At 44.1% G+C, this 25,636-nt stretch overlaps 3 long non-coding RNA genes across 3 annotated transcripts in view; 2 read left to right on the top strand and 1 right to left on the bottom strand.

The window, feature by feature from the left end:
- The window catches only part of LOC139356642 (uncharacterized), a 34,477-nt gene extending 20,627 nt beyond the window's left edge, over nucleotides 1-13,850 (bottom strand). Inside the window, exons 1-2 of the long non-coding RNA XR_011608821.1 lie at nucleotides 13,814-13,850; nucleotides 132-279 (exon numbers count right to left, since the gene is read on the bottom strand). This is a non-coding gene — a long non-coding RNA (uncharacterized lncRNA). The remainder of the gene's footprint in view (nucleotides 1-131; nucleotides 280-13,813) is intronic.
- LOC139356641 (uncharacterized) lies at nucleotides 1-15,780 on the top strand. Its single transcript, XR_011608820.1, has 3 exons — nucleotides 1-58; nucleotides 197-540; nucleotides 15,454-15,780. It is a non-coding gene; the product is annotated as an uncharacterized lncRNA (long non-coding RNA).
- LOC105495322 (uncharacterized) overlaps nucleotides 1-24,148 on the top strand; it is a 59,969-nt gene extending 35,821 nt beyond the window's left edge. The window contains exons 5-6 of the long non-coding RNA XR_011608818.1: nucleotides 17,991-18,165; nucleotides 22,711-24,148. This is a non-coding gene — a long non-coding RNA (uncharacterized lncRNA). The remainder of the gene's footprint in view (nucleotides 1-17,990; nucleotides 18,166-22,710) is intronic.
- Nucleotides 24,149-25,636: the final 1,488 nt, after the last annotated feature.

Genomic DNA, 25,636 nt, shown 5'->3' with positions numbered 1-25,636 from the left:
TAACATTCTCCTTCTAGAGATGCAGCAACTGAGACTCTAAAAGGTTCTCTTGCTCAAGGTCAGAAGGCAGATAAAGGACAGAGTTGGGATTTGAACTGTGCGCTTTCTGATACCAAGCTTGCTCTACTCACCAACTTTCTCAGCTTGGCCTCACATAACCTTGTGATGGGGCAAGTGACATCCTGCTCTTTTTCAGGTGCAACTGTGGAGACCAGGACCATAAAGTGCCTTTGTCTTGGGGTCACTTCGAGAAAACATTGTAGATCCAGGGGCCCTGAGCTGAAGAGGAAAAACAATCATAGTGTTTTATAAGTTATGGATGTTAATCTCTCATTGATTGTTGGCTCCTATGCTGAGGACTGCTGCATCCTCCCGAAGTTTTAAGAGGCTCCAGGGAACTGGGGAGGAAAGAAGCTTCAACTTGTTAGAAAGTTTAAAAAGATGTATTTTCCCAGGGAGACCTCAGCAGATGGTCTGTGACATTTGTTCATTCATTCAAGAGGCGGTTATTGAAAGCCTAGTCAGGTTCAAGACACTTGGGTGAGTACAGAGCTCAGAGGAGTGGGGGCGGCAGGTAGACGGCACATGAACTTATGAAGTAGCAGGAAAAACAAGGTGAAAGGGTACCAGCTTGGGAACCAGTCTCAACTTGGGTTGAAGGCTAGTTCTGCTACTCTCTAGCTGTGTGACTATGGGTAGATGATTTCACCTCTCTGTGCCTGGAATTTTTTATTTGTAAGATGGGGATGGTGATAGAAGGCTACTCATGGGCTGGTTGTGTGGCTTACTTAAAATCACATGTGTAAGATGCTGAGCTTATTGTCTTGCACATAATAAGCACTCAGTAAATATAGGCTGAAACCATTTATTTATTTAACAAATTTACTGAGCTCCTACTGCACACCAGGCACCGTTCTTAGCACTAGATAATAATACTGATATAGCCTGGATGTCTGTCCCCTCCAAATCTCGTGTTGAAATAGGATCTCCAGTGTTGGAGGTGCGGCCTGGTGGGAAGTGTTAGGGTCATGGGGCCGGATCTCCCATGAATGGCTTGGTGCTTGCAGTAATGAGTAGGGTCTATCGGTTCACGTGTGAGAGCCATTTGCTTAAAGGAGCCTGGCACCTCCTCCTCTGTCTTGCACCCTTCTCTCTCGTTCCTTCTCTCACCATGTGACATATCTGCTTCTCCTTTGCCTTCTTCCATGATTAAAAACTTCCTGACACCTCACTAGAAGCTGAGCAGATGCTGGTGCCATGCTGTACAGCCTGCAGAACCACAAGCCAAATAAACCTCTTTTCTTCATAAATTACCCAGTTTCAGGTGTTCCTTTATAGCAACACAAAGTGGACTAATACAAATATCCATGATTATTATTGTCTCAGGGCAACCTACAGATCTAATCTCCTCAGACTTCACTGAGGTATCTTGCAAACTGAGTTGGTTCTCAGTCCAGGAGGTGTGTGTGATGGAGTTACCAAGCAGAGGCACCTGAGAATCTCTAACTCCCCAGCTGGAGAAGGCAGCCCCACTGCTGAGTAGGGGAGTGGTTTTGGTGGCTTCCTAGAGAGGAAAAAGGGGATGGGGCATATCATACCCTATTTCAGGGGCTGTTCAAATCACTTGTTCCTCTCAGTTTTCAACATTGGGGTCTTTTTTGATTGAAATACAAAGAAGGGATGGTGGACTGAGTGGGATAAGGCCACAGCCTGGGGCAGGAGGTCCTTCAATCCACCTCTCGCTCTGGTTTTGCATCCTCAGTCTTCCACATCTGCATCTCATCCCATCTTGATGAAGTGAATTCTTATTTTGAATTTGGACTTGCTTCCTCCTGACTAATGGTGGTGATGATCATATGATGTTGTTGTAGATAATGATGAGGACATTGATGTTGTAATAGATGTTAAAGATGATGTTGTTATAGATGATGATGATGATGATGATGATGATGAAGATGATGCTGATGGTGATCAGTTGCCATGGACCAGATGCATATCAATGCAATTTTACATATGTTCTTCCTAACCCTTGTAACAACTCTGCAAATTAGGCCTTGTTATTGCATGTGGTAAAGCAGAAATATGAAGCTAAGAAAGGAGATGTGACTGTCCTAAGGCCACACCACTAGGAAGAGACATAGCTACTTTCAAATCTAAGACTCTCACTCCAAACCACTCATTGGACCAATAAAATTCTAATATTGTATAGTGTTTGCTAGACAATCTTTTCAGAACTTTCCATGTTTTATCTCATTTAAACCCTACTAACCCTTTGAGTTAGGTACTGATATCATTTCTATTTCACAGCTGGGGAGAAAAAGAGGCAGAAACGCTATGTAAATTGGCCATGGTGATATAGCTGGTCAGTGGTGGATCACAGATGTCTGCTTAAGCAACCTGACTACAGAGTCTGCACTTTTCATATTTTTATTTTAAAATTACTATGTTTTTAAACCATGTGCAGTGGCTTATGACTGTAATCTCAGCACTTTAGGAGGCTGAGGTGAGAGGATCGTTTGAGCCCAGGAGTTTGAGACCAGCCTGGGCAACATGGCAAAATCCCATCTCTACCAAATAAATAAATAAATAAATAAATAAAACAATTAGCCTGTAATCCCAGCAACTTGGGAGGCTGAAGTGGGAGGATTACTTGAGCCTGGGAGGTCGAGGCTGCCGTGAGCCTAGGTCATACCACTGCACTCCAGCCTGGGAAACAGAGCAAGACCCTGTCTCAAATAAATAAATAAATATGCAAATAAAATAATAATGTTTTTATTTTTATGGACGTCTAATGTATACACAGGAAAGCACACACATGTTATGAGTCATGACTAATTTTTATGCATGTGTGCACCATCGCTAAACAAGTCAGCTTTTAACCCACTAAGCCATGTTCGCCTAATCCCCAAAGTTTAATGTTGTCTTGGAATTGTCGGACACAATTTAACACACCCAGATGTATCTTCTACACATATTTGTTATGTTAATATGCAGTCATATGATATTTACTGTGTTTCAGACAATGCTCCAAGCAACTAACATATATGAACTCATATTAGCTCTATAAGGTTGGTACTATTCCTATAATCATTCCCATTCTCTAGGTGTGAAAACCGAGGTATGGAAAATTTAAGTGACTTACCTAAGATTACACAACTGTTGAGTTTAATTCACACGACTGTGAATGAAACCTGGACAGTCTGGCTCAAAGTCCTTTAAATGCTTTTCCTTAAATACACACATAATTTCTACCAAGAAAGTGCTGTTATCAATCCTACTTTGTAGACCCAACAAGGTTAAAATAACTTCCACAAATACTTCTGCTACTAAGTCACAAACCTCTACTGAGAACTTTACTGATTTCCAAGTGTATGCCTCCCACTACCATGCTGAAAAAAGTCTGAACATCTTTGCTGTGGGTGGGAAGTACTGAGGCACTGGTTTATCCCCTTCTGGGAATCCCAAGTTTATGCAGAATCTGTAGTTACTGGTCCTGCACCACACACTCTAGTGAAGACCGGGAGAGGAAGGAAGGCTCTAGAAGAAACGTGCTTGCTGTTCAGGGACGCAGACCCCTGGCACCACTTTGCTGAGGCCATGACCAAATAAATGCTTGTCTGTCTCCCCAACTCACTTCTATATACCCCCCTAAGCTCCTGGGTCTACCTTTTCCTAGCGTTTCCTGGGGGGATAGTAAATCTTGAGTTTCCCATTTTCCTTCATCTCGAAAGGATATGAATTCTGTAAATCTTGGCCTGAGTGACCATCAGGATGCATAAAATATGACAGGAAAGAGGCCAGGGAGGCAGCGTTTGTGTAGAGCACAGCGTCCAGCAGTGGGGATGGGCAGACTGGGGGTCCTTGGGGACCCCTTGGGCTGGAGTTTTGTTGCAGAGAGAAGCCTCAGCAACCTCTGTCTGTAATAGATGCTTATGGTCACTTCCATGCCAAGGTCTCAGAGGCATTGCCACAATATGGGACGGAAGTGACAAACTGCAGAAAATCGAAGCAGCCCCTGCCCTGCCCCTCACTCTTGGCCCTTGATTCCCAAGAATGAAGGGACGGAAGGAGGACCTATTCATTAGGGCTGACAGGGCAGCAGGAAGGACTTAGCTGTGATGAGAGGAAGAACTTCCTGCAAGGAAAGGTTATTAAGCCCTGGAATGAGTTATTGAGAGAGGTGGTGGAAGTAACTTCCTGATTTTGTGATCAAGATGGATAGTTATTGGTCTGGGGGAATCCAGCTCAGCCTCCCAGCATGGATTCCTGACCCCTTTAGGGAGAGCATGCTTCAGCTGCATCTGCCTCCAAGGTCATTTGCAAATGCTCAGCGATGATAAAACCCCCCTTTGACAACAGGCTTCATGCTTTTACTTCTTTTATTTATTTATTTTTTCTATAAATAAATCCCATGCTACTTTCTATAGATAACTACTGTTAAGATTTTTGTGTCAATCTTAATAGACTTTTTTTCTGAATGCATATTCACACAAACACATACACACAGTGATCCTCGTACAATTTTTATGTTTAAGCATAGATGGGTACATACTACATGCATTGTTCTGATATTTCCATTTTCTTCTGTTAATATCATGGGCATCTTTCCATGTCAGTACATATATTTCATTTTCATTTTTTAGACAGTTACTTCATATTTCATAATACCAGTATGCCATAATTCATTTAACCATTTCTCCATTGATTTACTTAAAGATTGCTTTCCAAATTTTGTGAATGCAAAAATGCTGCAATACACCTCTAGTACTTAGGTCGCTGTATATATAATGACATTCCTTTAGAAGAGAGTTCTAGAAATGAAACTGCCAGAGCAGAAAGGATTTTCAATGCTGTCAGGTAGAACATAACTGCTCTTTAGAATGAGATAAAGAGCTTATTCCTACTATTACTGAGGGTGTAGGGAAAATGATTCAACCTTCACCAACAATGGTTATAGCACCTTAAAATGTCTGCCCATGGCTTATCCCATGTGTATGCACCTCTTATTTCTAATGTGGTTGAGCATTACTTTATATCTTTACTGACTATTCATATCTTTTACCCAGTTATTTCTACCAGCTTTTTGTCTTTTTTTTTTTTTTTTGTCAGAGTCTCACTCTGTCACCCAGGCTGGAGTGCAGTGGCACAATCTTGGCTCCCTGCAACCTCCACCTCTTGGGTTCACGCCATTCTCCTGCCTCAGCTTCCAGAGTAGCTGGGACTACAGGGGCCCCCCACCACGCCTGGCTAATTTTTTTTTTTTTTTTTTTGGTAGAGACGGGGTTTCACCATGTTGGCTAGGATGGTCTCGATCTCCTGACCTCATGATCCGCTCGCCTTGGCCTCCCAAAGTGCTGGGATTACAGGCGTGAGCTACCGCACCTGGCCAGCTTTTTGTCTTTTTATTTGTTAAACCTTATCACAAATTTTGGCTACTGTTTTTTTTTTTTTTATTTTAGCTTTTAAGTTCAGGGGTACATGTGCAAGTCTGTTACATAGATAAACTGATGTCATGTGTGTTTGTTGTACAGATTATTTCATCATCCAGGTATTATGCCTACTACTTATTATTATTTTTTTCCTGATCCTCTCCTTCCTCCCACACTGTACCCTCCAACAGGCCCCAGTGTGTGTTGTTCTCATGTATGTGTCCATGTATGCTTGTCATTTAGCTCCTATTTATTTATTTATTTATTTATTTTATCTTTGAGACGGAGTCTCACTCTGTTGCCCAGGCTGGAGTGCAATGGCGCAATCTCGGCTCACTGCAACTTCCGCCTCCCAGATTCAAGCAATTTTCCTGCCTCAGCCTCCCGAGTAGTTGGGACTACAGGCGTGTGCCACCACGCCCGGCTAATTTTTTGTATTTTAGTGGAGTTGTGGTTTCACCATGTTGCCCAGGCTGGTGGTGAACTCCTGAGCTCAGTCAATCTGCCCGCCTCGGCCTCCCAAAGTGTTGGGATTGTAGGTGTGAGCCACATCGCCACATCGCCCTGCCTTAGCTTCCCTTGTAAGTGAGAAAATGTGGTATTTGGTTTTCTGTTCCTGCATTAATTTGCTAAGGAGAATGGCCTCCAGCTCTACCCAGGCCCCTGCAAAGGACATGACTTCATTCTAGTTGTGACTGTGTAGTATTCCACAGTATGTCCTTCAGACTATCTTACACGTTGGAAAGATTTTCTTCCACCCTATGCTTTCTTTTATTTTCTGTCTTTTATCTTTTATTACTTTTTGAGACAGGGTCTCACTCTGTCACCTAGGCTGAAGGGCAGTGGCGCTATCATAACTCACTGCAACCTTGACCTCCTGGGCTCAAGAAATTCTCCCACTTCAGCCCCTTAAGTAGCTGGGACTACAGGTGTGCACCACCATGTCTGGCTAATTAAAAAAATTTATTTTGTAGAGACAGGGTCTCAGTATGTTGCCCAGGCAGGTCTTGAACTCCTGGGCTCAAATGATCCTCCCATCTCAGCCTCCCAAAGTTTGGGATTATAGGCGTGAGCCTCCAGGCACTGCCCTATGCTTTATTTTCTTTGTATTCCTTTTATTAGCTAATTCTTCTGCATAAAAACTATATTAAAATGTTTTGCTGTTAACTTGTTAACTAAAACAATTTGTGTTTATTGTAGAAAATGTAAAAAATAAAATGGACAAAAGACACAATATAAATATACTTAACACTATTGAACTGTATGCTTAACATAGTTAAGATAGTAAATTTAACGTTATGTGTATATACCACAATTTGAAAAATAGGACAAAAGAAAAAAATCATAATTTTACATCCCAGAAAAACAGTTCTTTCTCTTGGTGAAAGAACTTTCTTTCTCTGCATTGATACGGAGAATTGACTAGTTTCTAACCTTTTAACCTTTTACTACTTGCTGTCTCATGCCTCTGTTTTAATATTAAAAAGCCAACATGATTGTTGATGGCTGTGTGGTAGTATGTGGTACTAATAAAACTAATATGATAGCTTTTTATTGAGTGGGTACTGTCAGACACTGAGCTAGACCCTTTTCATGTCGCTCTCATTTAATCCTAACAATACAAAATACAAGATGGTTGCTATTATTACAGCACTTTCACAGATAAGAAAACTGGTGCTCACGGAGGTGAAGTCATTCACAGCTGGCAGACAAGAGGTGAACTTGAATGCAGCCCCCAAGTGCTCACGATATTGTTGCTAGTGGCGCTTAACCCATCATCAATTCTGGAATATTTAGGCTGCTCCCAATGTCCCGTTCATCCTACCAATTGTAAATAATCCTGTAATTCATTCTTTCATTCCTTTTTTTTGTTTCTTAGACACAGGGTCTCACACTGTTGTACAGGCTGGAATGCCTGGACTCAAGAGATCCTCCAGCCTCAACCTCCTGAGTAGCTGGGACTATAGGCATGCACCACCACACCTGGATAATTTTTCAATTTTTGTGTGTGGATACAGGATCTCGCTACGCTGCCCAGCCTGGTCTCAAACTTCTGGCCTCAGGCGATCCTCCCACCTTGGTTTACCAAAGTGGTGAGATTACAGGCATGAGTCACTCTATGCCCGGACCCCATTCCTTCTTATTACCATCTTATCCATTTTATGTTCTTGACTGTCCCTCCTTTTCCTGCCTTCTCAACACTCATAACCCTATCCAGGGAAGCACAGTGCAGTTAAGAGCATAGACTCCTCACATCTGAGGCCTGGCTCCACGCTTTTCTACCTGTGCAGCCTAAAGCTAGATATCTAAAATCTCTTCATCTTAATGTCCCCACCTGCACAGTGGAGGTGATATTAACAGTCTCTATTGTAAGGTGGTTGTGGGAGCCAGATGTGGTGGCTCACACCTGTAATCTTACCACTTTGTGAGGCCTAGAGAGGCAGATCCCTTGAGGCCAGGAGTTTGCTACCAGCCTGGCCAACATGGTGAAACCCCATCTCTACTAAAAATACAAAAATTAGCCAGGTGTGGTGGCACATGCCTGTAATCCCAGCTACTTGGCAGGCTGAGGCAAGAGAATCGCTTGAACTCGGGAGGCAGAGGTTGCAGTGAGCTGAGATTGTGCCACTGCACTCCAGCCTGGGTGACAGCAAGACTCAGTACTAATAATGTGGCATGGGAAATACACACACACATGCTCTCTCTCCCTTTCTCTCTCTCCCTCTCTCTCTCTCTCACCCACACACACACTCATACATACACACACATCCATACATATATACATACCTATTGTATTAGTTTCGTTTTGCTGCTGTAACAAACTGCTGCATACTTAGTGACTTAAAATAATAAAAATTTATGTTCCAGGGTTCTGGAGCCCAGAAGTCCAAAATGAATCATATGGGACTAAAATCAAGGTATTGGTAGGGCTGGATCCTGATTCAGCAAAAAATCAGCCCTTTGCCTCTTCCAGTTTCTAGTGGCTGTGGCATTCCTGGCTCGGGGCTGTGTCACTCCAGTCTCTGTTTCTGCATCATATCACCTTCTCCTCTCCTATAGTCACATTTCTCTCCTGTTTCTCTCTTTAAGGACACTCTTGATTGCATTTAGGGCTCACCAAACTAATCCAGGATAATCCCCCCATCTCGAGCTCCTTAATTTAATCATGTCTGCAAAGACCCTTTTGGCACATAAAGTCACATATGCACTGGCTCCAGGGTAGGACCTGCTTATTTCTGGGGTCTTTATTCAGCCTAGTATATACATATCTTTCTAAAGTAACTCCTGTAATTGGGGGGCAGATATTCCTGATTCTTCCAACTGACCTTGGTATCTATGAGAGGAAAGGCAATGCACTTCTCTTTATACATTTTAACTAAAAAAGTAATTGTTTTGGAAAATATGAGTTCCTTAATTCTGTAAAGTTCTGGGTTTTTTTTTGTTTTGTTTTGTTTTGTTTTTTTTGAGACGGAGTCTTGCTGTGCTCCCAGGCTGGAGTGCAGTGGCGTGATCTCGGCTCACTGCAAGCTCCGCCTCCCGGGTTCACGCCATTCTCCCGCCTCAGCCTCCCAAGTAGCTGAGACTACAGGCGCCCGCCACCACGCCCAGCTAGTTTTTTGTATTTTTAGTAGAGATGGGGTTTCACCATGTTAGCCAGGATAGTCTCGATCTCCTGACCTCGTGATCCACCCGCCTCGGCCTCCCAAAGTGCTGGGATTACAGGCTTGAGCCACCGCACCCGGCCACAATTCTGTAAAGTTCTTTCAATTTTTTTTTTTTTTTTGAGACATAGTCTTGCTCTGTCACCCAGGCTGGAGTGCGGTGGCACAATCTTGGCTCACTGCAACCTCTGCCTCCCAGGTTCAAGCGATCCTCCTGTTTCAGCATCCCGAGTAGCTGGGATTCTAGGCATGCACCACCATACCTGGCTAATTTTGTATTTTTAGTAGAGATGGGGTTTCACCATGCTGGTCAGGTTGGTCTCAAACTCCCGACCTCAGGTGATCCGCCCACTTCTGCCTCCCAAAGTGCTGGGATTACAGGCGTGAGCCACCATGACGAGCCTCAAAATAACCTTTTAGAGCACTAAAATATAAGGTTACCCATTGATAAAAATTGATGATGATTTCCTCTATACACAAGGTTGCCCCTTGTGGTCATCTCCCACCCCTGCTCTGCTGAGGCTTAATCCCCCATCACCTCCCTCTGCTCCAAGATCCTTCTTACCCTTTGGTTTGCTCTAAGAGGTCATCTTGCAGCCCGCTTCAGGGAGAACATGGAAACCATGACTTCTCGGCTCAATTTCCTCTTTTTCTACTCCAATCCTACTATGAACCATAACTAAAATTTCAAAATTTCCCCTTTTCTTTCTGCCAAAACAAAAGGGAAGTCCCTCTCCAGTCCAAGATGACTCCCTTTACTTGAACCCAACTCACCACTTTTAGGGACCTCTCAACATCTTCTACATGACTTTTTAAAAATTGTGTTCTGTCAAATACAAGGACCCTGTAATATGTCAACGGAGGTTGGGACGGGGAAACATGTCTATGCATGTATGTGTGTTTGTATGTATGTATGTATCTATCCATCTATGTGTCTACCTATCATCTATTTGCCTGTTCACTCACCCATCCATTCATCCATGCATCCACCCACCCATCCCATTATCTATCTGCCTACCTACCTACCTATCATCTATCTTTCTATTATCGGCTGTGATCAAATATGTTGGAAGCTCACCTCTTCCCCATTCTATACACACACCCTTATATATCCTTCCGCCTGACCACCTGGAAAGTCCACAGGATATATTAGTATGATAAAGGCCCCGAGAAGAACTGCAGCACAAACAAAACAAGACCCTGTTTATTTTTGTCTCTTTCAAATTTTCCCAAACTGAATTGAAGAAAGACCCTCTTTTGTGTGTGTTTTCCTTCACATCTGAGTCCAGTGTCCCTTGGATCACCTTTTGGGAAGCGCTCAGTTGTATACTTCTTAGATGGAATTCCTCATAAGGCCAGTACTTTTTCCTGTATTGCCTTGCTGAGCTCTTAGATCTTCAATTGCTACCACAAACTGAGCACATATTGTGCACCAGTTATGTGGTGCTCACCATTAGTCTACATCTAACAACTTTATGCAATAATGTATCATTATACTCATCTTACAGATGAATAAAGAGAGTCTCAGAGTATCAGGAGTTTGCTCCAAATCAAACATGAATAGCAGAGTTGGAGTTTGGACCCATCAGGGTGCAAAGTTTTGGTGCACCTGGAGTCTGTGATCTAACCGCTCCTTTCCACTCCTAGAAGCCGAAAAGCCAAAAGCTACACTTCTATCTTTTACAACATGAAGGTTGTCACTAAAGAAATCTCATCTCTCAGTTACTTTCTTCAGAAGATGCCAGTTTGCTAAAATCCTACCTGTCTCAGTTCATGAGGAGCTGAGAGTGTGTTTTAAATCCAGAGGGAACGACCAACAGCCTCTCTTCTTTGGTGGCACATTTATAAACAGATGCAAGACAGGAAATAGGTATCCCACACCCCTGCCTCAGGGTGTCTGTGGACAGAACAAAGAGCAGGGTTGTGTGCCTAGCCAGCGTGCAGAGCCTATAACGTGATTGCTGCCTGATGGTGCGAAATGGATTCAAGGCTCGGGTCCATCTGGTTTGTGTATCGTGAACGAGCTGTTAAAGTGTCAGGACTTAACTTCTCTGGATTCGAGGAAGTCTCATGAGGTTTTATGGAGCAGTTAAGATGGGTGTAAACCTCACTGGCGGGACCAGCTTCTCCTATATGATCTGAGACGTGCGTAGTTCATAGGACGAAGAAGCATGACTTAGAAATAAGTGGATGGACCCCGAGAAAATTAGGGAGCTGAGAAGTAGAATCCAGACTGCATTGAGTATCTGCCATCACAAGCAATTCCCTTCTCTGATTCTGAGCCTTCGTATCTCCTCTGTAACATGTGGACAGTATTACCTTGTCCAATCCACAAGGCTGTTTGGATATGAAAGATAATGAGAGTTGTAAAGTTTCTTACTAATGGGAAGCGTGGTTACTAGCTTCTTTTCATTTCCTCTCTTGGAAATAGCTACAAAGGATTATAGGGACCTTGTCTCCTGCTCCTGTTCTCCCTCTCTCCTCATCAGAATTAGGCAGTATCATCTTACTAAAAGATATTCAAGAATAACTTGCAGTTGCTGTGGGTTCTAGCCTTGGAAAGAATATAAGAACATGGTCCCAGGCTGAGTAAGGGGAAACAGGAGATGCAGTGGTTATAACATTATAAAACATATCTGCAAATCCCTTGGTATACTTCTCATAAAAAATGGCATTGAAATCCTCTCTTCTTGACTATGTACCAGGCTTAGTGACTCACTTCTAACAAATAGAATTTGGTAGAAGTTATGGTCTATGACTTTTGAGGCTAAGTTGGGACAGTCGCTGTAGCCCCTCTCTGGTTCTCCTGCTTGGGACACTCACCCTTGGATTTCCAGGACTTGATACATCTCTTTTTCTCTCCCTTTCATCCACATGTTGGTTTTCTTGCTCTCTTGTATAAGACCTCATTTTCTTCTTCTGAAAATGGGTCTTCTGTGTGTGGCTGGGGTTGGAGATGTGTCTGCAGATAGTCCCATAACTACATCCTTACCCTTTCTCCTCTCCCAGTTTCTTGATGTAAATTTCAAGGAAAGAACTCCAGTTGGCTCTGTTTGGATCATATGGCCATTCATGACCCAATCAATCACCGTAGCCAAAAGGATGAAACACGATTATTGGCCAATATAGGTCACATGTCTAGCCCTTGGGCTTTAGTGGGGTGCAGGTGTCAGGAAGCAGATGTAACGGGTAGAATTACTCATGGAGAAACGGACATGGAGAAGAGACAGTTCCTCCCACAAGTGGGTGATTTGTGCTCAAAAAGTGGGGAGAGACGTGCAGCAATGACAAAGAGAAGACATTCATGTCAGCAGATACCACATATATAATTTTCTAGCTGTGTTTCCCATTCAACTGTAAACTCCATGGGTCATAGGGTTGTATCTTCAGGGCCTAGCATAGTGGCTGCTACATAGTAGGTCCTCAGAAAGGCCCTCAATGCTTTTTCTACCATGTTAAGCTAGGATTGGCATGAGCCCTACACAAACAGGTGAGGATTTTCTTGGTGGAATTAGCAATGGCATTGCACCTATAGGATTAGAAACCAGTCACTGGGTGCAAGACCTTAGCTTGTTACTTATTTTCTCTGAGCTTCAGTTTTGTTATCTGTAAAATGGGCTCATAAGAAAACTTACCTCAAAGGGATATGGAATGGACTCAGGGGGAAAGTACACGAATGAGCTAGAATGCTAATATCAAATATTGTCTTACTGTCTCCAAGAGGTCTCTGGGTGAATTTTGCACCCTTTCCATGGAGCCCAGCTAAAGGATTGGACCTTGATGATTCAAAGCCACCGAGTTACACTTGCCAAAATTCACTCTGTTTTTCTCAGTGTTCATGTCTGTCAAATGGGAATACTGATTCCTTCCCCTTCTTACACCAGACCATTATTCAAGGCGGAACGCCTTCTGGATGGAGAGTGCTGACTGGAGTCACTTCCTCCTTTCTCTGCTGTTATGATTCATTAACTTGCAGTGTAGCTCTTTGGTTCAGCATCAGCAGGCCCACTGGGAAATAGGTTTGGAGTGGGGAAGAACATGGGAGAATAATGTGCTTTTTATTTCTAATGGCATTTCCCCAACCACTGCTTCCTCCTGCATGCTGAAGCACTATGGAGTCCAACTTATATGATGAAGCTAGCGGCTTGCTCAGTGAGAGGAACTGGCAGGGGTGGGAAGGCCAGGTTCAGGAGTCTACATGACAGTTGTGGGAGGCAGGGAGCTTCAACTCTGTTCTAGGAGGTTCATAATTTGCTCTAAATTTTTTGGAGTAAAATCTAGGCTTCAATGATGACTCTTCCACTTACCAGCTGAGGGGCTTCTCTGAGCCCATTTCCTCATCTGTAAAATGGGACTAATAGTCCCTGCTCCATCGGTATCAATGAGACCATGAGAGGGAGAACATCAAGAACCAACTCCCTCCTCTCTCTCCCTTAAATGTCTCAAGGCAGGATGCTCCTAATTTCTCCAGCTCTTTTCCTTCAAATTCCTTTTGTTAAAGTCTCAAACTTTTATAAGACACATGGCAAAAAAAGTCCAGAACCTATTTCAATATCTGAGGGTTTTATTGAGCACCTACCAGTGCCAGGCACTGAGTTAAGCATTAGGGGTACAGCACTATGGCCCGCAATAGTAGTCCCTTTCCCCACGGGATGTTAAGTTGGAGAAACAAAGGTTAAATAAGTAAATGATCACTCAAACAGATATGTGATCGCTGCTGACATGGATGTGCATTCTTTTTTGTTGTTCAACATCTTCGCCCTGCTTTTGAGCCTAGACATCCCACTTTCTTTGAGGAAATTTCTCCTTCTCCATACCATGTGGTTAGCTGGATCTGTTGATAATACCTAGCTGCAGCCATGGTCTCAAGGGTGGACATGTGACCCATGCTGGCCAATCACAGCCCCTTGTTCTGGCTGCTGTGACTGATTCAAAGGTGAACACATGACCCAGACAGAGCCAATTGGAGTCCCTTCCTGTAAACGTACATGAGAGGAAGGAAATGGAAAGGATGTTAGTAGGGAGCTGTCTGTCTGCAGACATTCTCTCTTTACCTCCAGCCACATGGAGAACAACCATTTTTCAGGAGAAAAAAAAAAAGAATGAGTCAACATACAAGACGGCAGCAGAACCAAGATTTGGGCAGGAGGGAGAGCTGTCCTTTAAGTCTCCAAAGTCTGTGGGTAGTGCCATCCGTACACTTAGCTGTCACATGCAACAATAAAACATCTTTTTAAATTAGTGTAGTTTGATTTGGATGCCTGTGACTTACAATATAAAAGGGTTTGGATCTAAGCAACTGCTTTGCAGGAAGCACATAGAACTATACCAGGGTATAAGAAGAAGAATGTGTGTGCGTGTGTGTGTACATAAACTGTGTGTGTGTGTGTGTATATATATGTCCTATACTTACAGTATTTTACTGTTACAGGCTTATTGTAGCCTGAAACAAGAAACAACTTCAAGTTCAATATTCAGCATGCTTGTTTCTAAACATTTATCAATCACATGCTCCAGGAAATTTCTCACTAACTCTGTCTTTCTATTTTCTCTTGCCTCCACTTATATCCTCAAATCCCATTCTTTCCAGACCCTTCTCCCTTCTTACCACTTCAATCTATCCTTGAGATCTTACCTCCCTTCTCTGATCTGCCTGCAGAAGCTAAAAGCCCATTCATGTATCATACAGAGCAGGGGTTTTTCAAACTTGAACATGCATCAGAATCAGAATCACCTGGAGGGCTTGTGAAAACACAGAGTACCTGGTCCCAACCCTGGAGTTCTTGACTTAGCAGGTCTGGGGTTGGACCTGAGAATCTGCATTTCTAACAATGTCCTGGGTGATGCTGATGGTGCCAGTCTGGGGGCCACACTTTGGGAACAATTGCTATAGAACAATTTGTTTCTCTCAGCCCCATTTCCACCACCCATCCCCCGTATGATAACCTCTTCTTTCTCCACTAAAGGGCTATTCCACATTCCACTACATCCCAAACAAAAGAACCATCTCTTTACCTTGGTTTACTGATCTGCAAAGTGCAGATAATAATGGTACCCACCTGATAGGATAGTTTCACATAATGTTGTTAGAAGAGTGATTGGTGCATCGAACACAATACTTCAGTGTTAGCTATGACTGTTAGACACTTTGCATTTCCCAAAGATGGTCACAACATCTCCCATCCCATGTGTTTGTCTCATAGTGTAACCCTGATGCTCCTCCCATTGAGTGTGAGAACTATGTCTCCTTGAACTTGGGGGGACCTTTGTGATTGCCTTTACTAATAGACTAGAAAAAGTGATGCTATGTGACTGCTGAGGCTAGTTCATAAAGGCCATGTACTCCCTCCTTGTTCTCTTAGATGGCTCATTCTTGGAGCCCAGTCGCCATACTGTGAGGAAGCCCAACCAGCACACACTAACAGAACACGTGGAAAAGCTTGAGCCTCGTGTAGATGTTCTGGCTAACATCCCAGTTGATGTCACAGCCAACAGCCTGCATCAATTGCCTGGCATGTGAGTGATGACACCTCCAGCTGATTCCAGCCCCTGGCCATTGGATCACCCCCAGCTATCAAATCTTCCAGCTGAGTCCCCAGACGTTGTGGGGCAGACATAAGCTGTTCCCATTGTGCCCTGTCCAAATTCCTGACCCACAGAATGAGTAAGCACAAATAAAATGGTTTCTTATGCCACTAAGTCTTGTAGTGGTTTATTATATAGCAGTAGTAACTAGAACACTTATTATTAATTGATAATATATATTACTTATCCCAAGAGACAAATTGTCAAACATTACCACTCCCCAAGAAAGTAGAAAGTGCTACAGTTGATTTTTATTTTAAAGGCCCTTTCCCTTTTGTTTCCATTCTATTTTGTTCACCAGGTGATCTTAGTTAAGTCATACAACCTCTCTGTGCCCCACTCCTAATGTACGAATGAAGAATACTACTGGGTCTTAGGAAGGAAAGGACCATCTTCATGGGAAGATGGATGTGGTAGGAGTGGATGGAGACAGGAGGTAGGAGGATGCCTGGGGGGAAAGTTGCTGCATTTAACCCTTGGTAGTGAGGGCTCATGAAAAAGCAGCCCCAGCCCCAGGCTGCTCCAACCCAGGATCAGGGTTGCAGTGGGAGGCTGGGGCCATCTCCTATACAGAAACCCAACTTCTGTCCGGCCCACACGGGAGCATATGACAAGCAGAATGGGGGTTTGAGGATAGTTGTTGAAAGCTCCCAGCTTGTTTTAGGGAATGAGGCTTCATCTAGTCCTCCACTCTGGGTTTGTCTGGACTACTCTTCACCTTCTTACCACACTTCTCCCCTCTAGGCTTGAGCTAGCACCCAGAAAACATGGCCAGACTTGCTTCCACCCTGAAGGCAACCCCCCACTCCAGTTCAGTTCCCAAAGAGTAGGGGCAGTAGGCTGGGACAAGGGCAAGAAGAGTTTGCATGACTCTATTGTGAGGGGGTTGGTGGTAGGGAGTGGGGGAGTCCCCAGATTTTCTTTTTGCTGCATCACTGTGGTGAAATGACTGGGACAGAGTGCACAGTGTTCTCTTTGCTTATGTCTCCCTCTCTCCCTCTCACCTGTTGCCAGAGCCCAGGCCTTACCCTCTCCTCACTGCCTGTCTCCTATTTCCTTGGCCCTTCTCTAGATTCCTGTCCTGAATGTCCTTGGTGGATGTGACCCTGAATGGTGACTGCCTAGTGCAGGATGGTGAAACCCAAACCAAATTTTCTCTTCCCAGCCAATGGGATCTGCTATTCTGAGTCTGTGAACAGCCAGCTTAAAAAAATTCTCCAGTGGCTCCCAGTTGTTTTTAGGACAAAGGCCCAGATGCTTCCCAGAACCTACAAAGTCCTGGGGGTCCTACCTACTCCTCTTTCCTCAAAGTGTGCTTTGGACTTCTGCACCCTCAGTTCTCCAGCTGCACTGAGTGCCTTTCAGTTCCTTGAATGCTTGCATCAGGCCTCACACACCAGGCCTTTGTCCATGCTGTTCCTTCTGCCTAGGTTGCTTTTCCCTCCCCAAGTTGACTCCTACACCGTCTTCAGATCTCGATGCCAGTCTCCCTTCTGCAAGAACCTTTCTGGGCTCCTGCTATTGCATGTGCTTGGAGTACTGCCTCCTTTCCCTCTTGCAAATTTACAACCGTACCTTGAGCATTGATGTCTGTTTGCACCATAGATTTTAAGCCTTTTAAGCCTTAAACTTGCTTGTTTTTCCCCCTCGTATTGCTCCACTAAGTGCAGCATGGTGCTTGGCACATTGTAGGTGCTGAGTAAATATTTGCAGAATAAATGATTAAACCAACACACATAGTAACCTTTGTCCTGTGCTTGATCTTCTGGTCAAATTTTTGCAAGCAGTAGAACCCTTCCAGAAATGACAGAGAAGAAATGCAGTTGTGATGTGAAGTGAGGGCATGCAGAATTCTACCTATTGTACTTTGCATTCTCAACAGGAGCCTTGGAAGGGGCGGCAAGGGTGGCAGTTCAGAGACAGACTGCCTGGGCTTGCGTTCTGATTTGCAGAAGGTAGTCAGCAACTCTCTCTGTAACCTTGGACAACGTACTGAACTGCATCTCTGTAAAATGGGGGGAATAATCATTCTACTTCATAGGATTGTTACATACTGTAAGTGCTGACATATGCACAACCCTGAGACCTGAGCCTGGCTCACAATAAGGGCTCTGAGTTTGCTATTGTTATTGTTGTCATTGATTATTATGGTTGTTTTTGGTGTTATTGTCATTAGAAAGACTCCACTTTGTCAGGCTGCTCTCTCTCCATCCTATTGCCCTCTCCAGGTGGCTATACAGAGTCAGCCCTTGTGCTGCTCATTTACAAATAGCTGCTTGGTGTCTCCCCTCATCTCCACTCCTCTGGATTCCAGAACTTCCCACACAGGAGCCCAACCCTGGACAGTGATGGTGACCCATGGAGAATGCATCATGCCTGTCAGGGTCCTGTTGGTTCAGCGGCTGGGGAGGCAGCACCCTGCTGGGAGCGGTCACTTCCCACGAAGATGGATGGCTTTCTCTGTCCCGGCGACACTCTAACTGCCAGAGGTGGGGGAACCTGCTGTGGGAGGGAAGGGGCGGTTTGTGTTGAGTGGCCGCTAGGCCCAGTGGGGAAGTATGAGGGGAGCATGGAGGTTTATTTCACTGGTTCAATAACACCAGCCTGGCTGGGCGCGGTGGCTCAAGCCTGTAATCCCAGCACTTTGGGAGGCTGAGACGGGCGGATCACTAGGTCAGGAGATCGAGACCATCCTGGCTAACACGGTGAAACCCCGTCTCTACTAAAAAATACAAAAAACTAGCCGGGCGAGGTGGCGGGCGCCTGTAGTCCCAGCTACTCAGGAGGCTGAGACAGGAGAATGGCCCGAACCCGGGAGGCGGAGCTTGCAGTGAGCTGAGATCCAGCCACTGCACTCCAGCCTGGGCGACAGAGCGAGACTCCGTCTCAAAAAAAAAAAAAATAAAAAATAACACCAGCCTTGCAGACTGACAAGACTTCTCCCCTCGGTGGGCTAACTGCTCAGCTGCCCACGTGTTTCCTTGCACACTGGTAAAGCCCAGGGGTTACTGGCATGCATTTTGGAATCAGCTGGCTTGTGAATAAGTCCTTGCTTTGCCGTTTCCTTGGCTGCTAAATTTGGACCTACTATTTAACTTCCCTTTGGTCTCTGTTTCTTTATGAAATAATAATATCCACCTTATTAAGTTATGCTGTGAAGTCTGAGAGACCCGCATGTGAAGCTGTAAGAGAGGTTAGAGAGCAGGGGCGCCAAGTGTGTTCAGTAATGGGTCAGCGGATAAATCTTTTGGGCTCTGTGGCCCATAAGATCTCTGTTGCCGATACTCAACTCTGCCAGTGTAGCCCTAAAGCAGCCGTAGACAATAGATACATAATCAGGCATGGTTGTGTTCTAATAAAACTTTATCTAAAAAGCAGTCAACAGTGAGATTTTGCCTATGCACTGTAGTTTGTAAGCCCTGGACTAAAGCCTAGTCCTCAAGAGCAGGGGCCATAGATCCCAGCTGTGCCTGGGTTTAGAGCCCAGCTCTGACACTCGCAAGCTGTGTGACTTTTCTTCACCTGTTGGCAGTTGTAAGAATTTTGTGAGTCACACATTGATAGGCCAAGGACTTGCAATGGTGTCTAGGAAACGTTAAACATAAGCAAAGTGTTTGCTCTCATTTTCATCATTACAGAGTGAGTATAAAACATGGTCCTGGGCTGGGCGTGGTGGCTCACGCCTGTAATCCCAGCATTTTGGGAGGCCAAGGAGGGAGGATCACAAGGTCAGGAGATTGAGACCATCCTGGCTAACACGGTGAAACCCTGTCTCTACTAAAAAATACAAAAAATTAGCCGGGTATAGTGGCAGGCACCTGTAATCCCAGCTACTCGGGAGGCTGAGGCAGCAGAATGGCGTGAACCCGGGAGGCAGAGCTTGCAGTGAGCCGAGATTGCACCATTGCACTCCAGCCTGGGCAACAGAGCGAGATTCTGTCTCAAAACAAAACAAAACAAAACAAAACCCAAAAAACATGGTCCCTGCCCCATATACCTCTTAGTGTATACCTCTTAGGGCTTATTCTGCAGGTCTCTGATCGGACATACTTCTATTTGGCTAAAAATAAAAAAATGGAGAGAAGAGATGAGTGAGGTGGCTTGTGCCCAGCTACTCAGGAAGGAGGCTCAGATGGGGGTGTTGCTTGAGTGCAGGAGTCTGAGGCTGCAGTGAGCTATGATCACCCCACTGCATCCCATCTTGGGTGACAGAGTGAGATGCCATTGCTAAAAAAAAAAAAAATGCTCAGGAAATATGTGTGGAATGAGTGTATGATGCTTAAAGAATTGGCACACAAAGACAGTCAGATGGCTTAATGGTGAAGAGAGGTGCTCTGCAGCCAGCCAACCTGGGGTTGAATCCTAGCACTGTTCTTTTTTATCAGGTTGGTGCAAAAGTAACTGTGGTTATTGCCATTAAAAGTAATGGCAAATAGCTGTGTGATTTCCCTTGCCTAGTTGCTTTGAACATCTGTTTTCTTCACAATGTCAATAGATTATTGGGAGGACTATGGGGGATAATGCCTTAAAGTGATGATGAACTCATCATCATCAATCACTGATGATGATGGTGATGGTGGTGATGAAGAAAGAGGATGCCTTGCACTTGGCAAAATTTATTCTTAGTCACCCATCATTGGCTGCCAGAATACTGGGACCTGTGTTGAAGCATCATTTTTGGCACAGCCATCCCTGCTAAGACATGGGAGGAGTTTCCCTGGAATATCCAGATGGAGGCTGGGGACCACACTCAAGGAGAACAGGCCTGTGAATGAGAAGATCTGGCTCTCTTTTTAGGCACAACAAACACCCATTCCTCTATGTCCCTGGGCAAGTCCATCCCTACCCCTTGTCAGAGTCTGCACGTTCCTCTTCCTAAACCAATTGGGTGGATACAAGGTAAGGGAACTCAGATTCAATGAATCCTACATGTGGAGTCTGGTAATGTAGATCTCCCTAAAGACAACATCACTATACTTTTGCTCCTTCATATCACCCTTTCAAGAACTTTCAAGTTTGTTAAGTCTTAACTTTTACCATTGGTGCCTAGTACTGTGCCCAGCACATCGAAGGCAATTGAGTATATTTTCCACCAAATAAATCATAAAATAACAGCTAACAGTGAATTAGGATTTAGTTTAAGGGATTTTGTCAAAAGATGAAGATGAACATGCAGGAGGTTTGAGAAAGACGTGCAGAGTCAGTAGCAGGGGAAGTAACAGAAAGGAAGCAGGAGTGGGAAAAGGGAGAAGCCAGGTTTATAGTCTGAACAAGGGCCTCAGTCAACCCCATGGGGAGCTCTAAAGCCAGATAAACTTCAGGGTTTCCCCCGGTTAGGGTAAGGGATGCAGCTGTCCTGGGAAGATGGGGGATACTTGGATGAGGTAGCTCTCTTTGCAGCTATGGCAATTTCCAAAGAAGACTGACAGTTGAGGAGTAGCAGGTGGCAGCGCCCCTATGAGGTGAGAGAACAGGTCCCTCACTCCCAAAGGGAGAGGCTGGGTAGCATATTACAGTATCCACTACAACTATGTTATCCCTGTTTGCAGATGAGGAAATTGAGGTGCAAAGACATGATATAAATTGCTCAAGAGCTCAGCATTAGTAAGAAGACTGCTAAAATTCCAATCCAAGTCCGTTGGGCTCCAGATCAACTTGGTTCTTGCTATACTCAGAACTTGCCAAAAGATACACTGAAGGGGGCATATTTACCCAACTCTTCTAGATAATGGAGGCAGCAGCAGGGTGGGTTGGCACAGAAAGCAATGGAGGGGGAAGGAAACAGATCAAGAAACACAACAGACCAGAGCAGATATTTTAGTGAATAAGAATTGCTCCTGCCATTAAAATAATTAGCTGGTTAGAAAAGGTCAGCCCCCAGGGGAATGAGAATGCCATCATTTACCTCTTCCTCTGAGACGGCCATCCTTTGCTTCCTTCAAAGAGCAAATTCAGAGTGAGTCCTGGTTAGGAATCTTGGTTCTGGGGTTCAAGATACCTGGCTGTGAAGTTTCGTGTCTCCCCTTTCTAGCTGTACGGGCAGATTATTGACTCTGATTTTCTACCTCCTTATCAATTAAACGAGGGTATTAACAGTATTTACCTATGGCTGTTCTTGGAACTAAGTGGGACAAAGTTTTTTTTTTTTTTTCTGACAGCGTCTTGCTTTGTAGCCCAGGCTGGAGTGCAGTGGCGTGATCTTGGCTCACTGAAACGTCTGCCTCTCGGGTTCAAGAGAGTTTCCTGCCTCAGCCTCCTGAGTAGCTGTGATTACAGATGTGCATCACCATGCCCAGCTAATTTTTGTATTTTTAGTACAGACAGGGTTTTGCCATATTGGCCATGTGGTTCTTGAACTCCTGAGCTTAACTGATCTGCCTGCCTCGGCCTCCCAAAGTGTGGGGAGTACAGGTTTGAGCCACCGGGCCCGTCCATGAGGTAAAATCTTTAAAGGGCCTGTCATCTTAGTAGGTGCTAAATACAGGTTACTACTAGACTTTATAACTTCAAATTCTGTACGTGGACCTGTTCTTTTCATGTCTTCTGAGTGCAGTCTCCTGAAGATTGTTCTGACCAAACCTTTCTGTGGGGAAAACAGAGCTGTCATTGCTTTAAGTGATTTGTGGGGGGTTTTGGTTTCAACAAAATTTATAGAGAGAGGTGGCATTGTCCTAGGGATCAGAAAGATTAAACAGCAAACCTGTTATTTTTCTGTGTACACTTTCAGGACAGTCATTTCAATTTATCTTTTAAAAGACGCTAAGTGACAGCCATGCCTCATTTGAAATCAGAAAAAAACGGACTTTCATTCAACACAACCATATGCTTTCTTTGAAGGCTTGAATGGTTCGGGAATATTTGACATTAAATTCAGCAGTTTCCCACGCATCAAACATGGTTTTTGCATAATTATTGACTGGCATATGGTGTCTGAGCTTAGCTTACACCCCAACTCTGGGAAGTGTAGATGCCTGCTGAAGATACTAACTGATCAATCATTAAAATTACAGTCAGTTCATTTCACTTCCCTTTAGATCCACCCGCGCTCACTGAAGACCTCTATGTATGAAGGAAGAGGAAGAGAGAGGGAAGGAATAAGGAAAGAGGATATAGGACTGGAGAGAAGGAAAAAAACAAAAGAAAAAGGCAGAAGAAAGCTGAGTCCATGTTTCATGGACAGACAAGGTTTCGTCTGGAGTCATCTTTTCTTAGCTATGGGATCCTAAACACATTACTTAATTCTTCCAAACCTCAGTTCCTCTCATCTATGAAAAATGAAGACAAAGTATCTATTTTAGAGAATTTTAAAGTCGTAAATGTATGAGATAGATGATACCAAGCGTGATACTCAATACAGAGCAGGTGCTCAGCAATTTTTCCACCTTCTTTAGAATCATTTAAAAAAACTTAGCACTGCTTTTTTAAAACAGATCATCACTCAAGGACAGTCTCTTTGTACAGGACCAGCTGCATCATTTGTAGGACCTGGTGCCAAATGAAAATGTGGGTCCCTTGTTCTAGAAAACTAGGTTCAGATATTGCACATGTTAAATGCAGATGCAGGACACGAAATGGTGGAGGAGATGCCCATGACACATCTCCTCTGCTCGTTGTCCCGTCAGACTTCACATGCAACAAAAAGATACAATTATTAAGTATTTTAAGACAGTGACAGGAGAGCATCAGACCAAAGGAGAAGCCCCTCGGTTTGCAGGCTCTGTGTGGCTGCGCAGGTTACAGGCTATGAAGCTGGCCCTGTCTCCATAACACAATCGAGGTGCAAACCTCCTGAACAGGCTGGCCTGGGGGAGTTTTTCCCTGATGTCCTAGTGCTTTCTTGCTGCCTTGGAAACCAACCTTTGATTTCTGCAATCCAGGAGATGATGCCATCTTTGATCTCCAATCCCCTGCAGGCACCTGTAGTCATTCTACCCTCACGAGCTCTCTGGGAAGTGGTCACAATTTTTATCCCCAACCCACAGAGGGAGAAAATGAGGCAGAAAGCAGTGGCAGGACTTGCCCCAAATCACATGGTTATTGGGCACTTGAGTTGAGATTCGATCCTAGATCTCTTTGGTACCAACCTCTGGGTAACTGCCCCTATTTCAATGGACCACAGATGTTCCCAAACCCACACACACCTGCACTCATGTGGACATGTCCAGTCCCCACATCTCCACCAGGCCTCCTCTAATCTAGCTCTGAACTTTTCAAAGACAATAAGTCTGAAGAGTGATACATTCAGTCAACTCCAAAAATAAAGCAGATGCCGGTGGATACATCTATGAATGACACAACATATTGGCTGGTTTCACTGTTAATTAATGCAGAGAGGAATCATTAAATCAGATCAAATTCATTTAAAAACAGTTCAGCTCTGCCCTGCTCGCCTCTCCTCCCCATTGTGAGGGCCGTGTGGATGGCTGGGGGGAGGGAGGGAAAAGGGAACAGATACAGCGATTTAATTTTTCAAGTAACACTGTTCAAATAAAAATACATTTGTTCGAATGAGATTGCCCTGAAACAGCGTTTGCATTGATGGCTCTGAGAGTAATTCTATTAAGCCGGAGCATATTTTTCATCGGGAGGCAGAAAAAGAGGGTGAGAGAGTAGGGGAGAGAAACAAGGACTGGAAGCTGAATGTAACCTTACAGAGCTGCAAAAATCAAACACTTTAACCCATTTTATCTCAAGGTTCTCCACTAAAGTTATTAACCATTCTATCTCCTGCCTTGGCATTCAGAGGGTTTTGCCTCATCTCAGACATGCTAGACCTCTGGGGTTCAGCCAGGCAGGCTGCCACATCTGCGAATATATACCCAGTATCTGCTGGGGACAGGAAAGTTGAGAATCAAACAGAGTGTGAGGAGTTTTTGTCTTCATTGCTCCTGGAGAGAAAAACAGCTCGAGAAAGGACTGTGTGTGTGTGTGTGTGTGTGTGTGTGTGTGTGTGTGTCTGTGTGTGTGTGTAGATGCATGCGCACACACACACATATACACACATGCACAAACACATATACACTATGCACACATACGCACACCACATATATATAGTATATATACGCATAAATACATATATGCATGTACATACACATGATCATATATGCATATAATTTGCATATATTAAAATTACCTTTGCATGAGTATATATGCATACCTACCCCATTCATAGGCACATACATAAACATATACATACAAAATACATACATACATATGCATGCAAGGTGCATATACACACATGCATACGTTGTCATAATCACCTTTGGGTGAAACTCGGCATGTACATGCATGTGTACATACACATATATGTATACAACACACATACACATATGCATATTATGCAATACACATTTACACACACATATGTAATATATATTCACTTTTGGATGGCATTGTATGTATATATACCCACACATATACACATTCTAACGAACGTTTGTCGGAAGTTTGAAATCGTCAATGAGTGCAAAATAAATTCCACTATGATTTCTGGAGTGTCGCCATGTTCAGGACACTGTGCTGAATGCCTTACAAACGTGAGCCCACTGGGTCCTCACACTCACCATCAGATACTGTTATTCCCATTTTACAGATGAGGAAGCTGAGACTCACGGAGGGGAAATGATTTTCCTAAAGTAAATGATGGAGCAGGGGCTGTAACCCAGGCCTGTTTCAAACTTAAAACTCGGGTTCTTAATCTATTTGATATTTCTAAATCCGTTTACAAATTCCCGGGAAATCTTGGATGAAATCACAGTTTGCCTGTTTTATCAGCTTTTCCATCTATGCAATCGAATGAATGATTCCTGACCAATCCCGGAGTCAAGAAGTCTGAGAATGAGCTTGGCAGCCAGCGACAACCAACCTTTGATTTCTGCAATGCAGGAGATGATGCCATCTTAAATGCATAGAGTGAAAATGAAACTTATTGAAGTCCTAGCACGATGATATTACAGCGAT

Source organism: Macaca nemestrina, chromosome 10 (genome assembly GCF_043159975.1).
Source record: "Macaca nemestrina isolate mMacNem1 chromosome 10, mMacNem.hap1, whole genome shotgun sequence".
Taxonomy (NCBI): domain Eukaryota; kingdom Metazoa; phylum Chordata; class Mammalia; order Primates; family Cercopithecidae; genus Macaca; species Macaca nemestrina.
The sequence above is the reverse complement of the archived record's forward strand: the minus strand, read 5'-3'. Positions and strand labels throughout refer to the sequence as shown.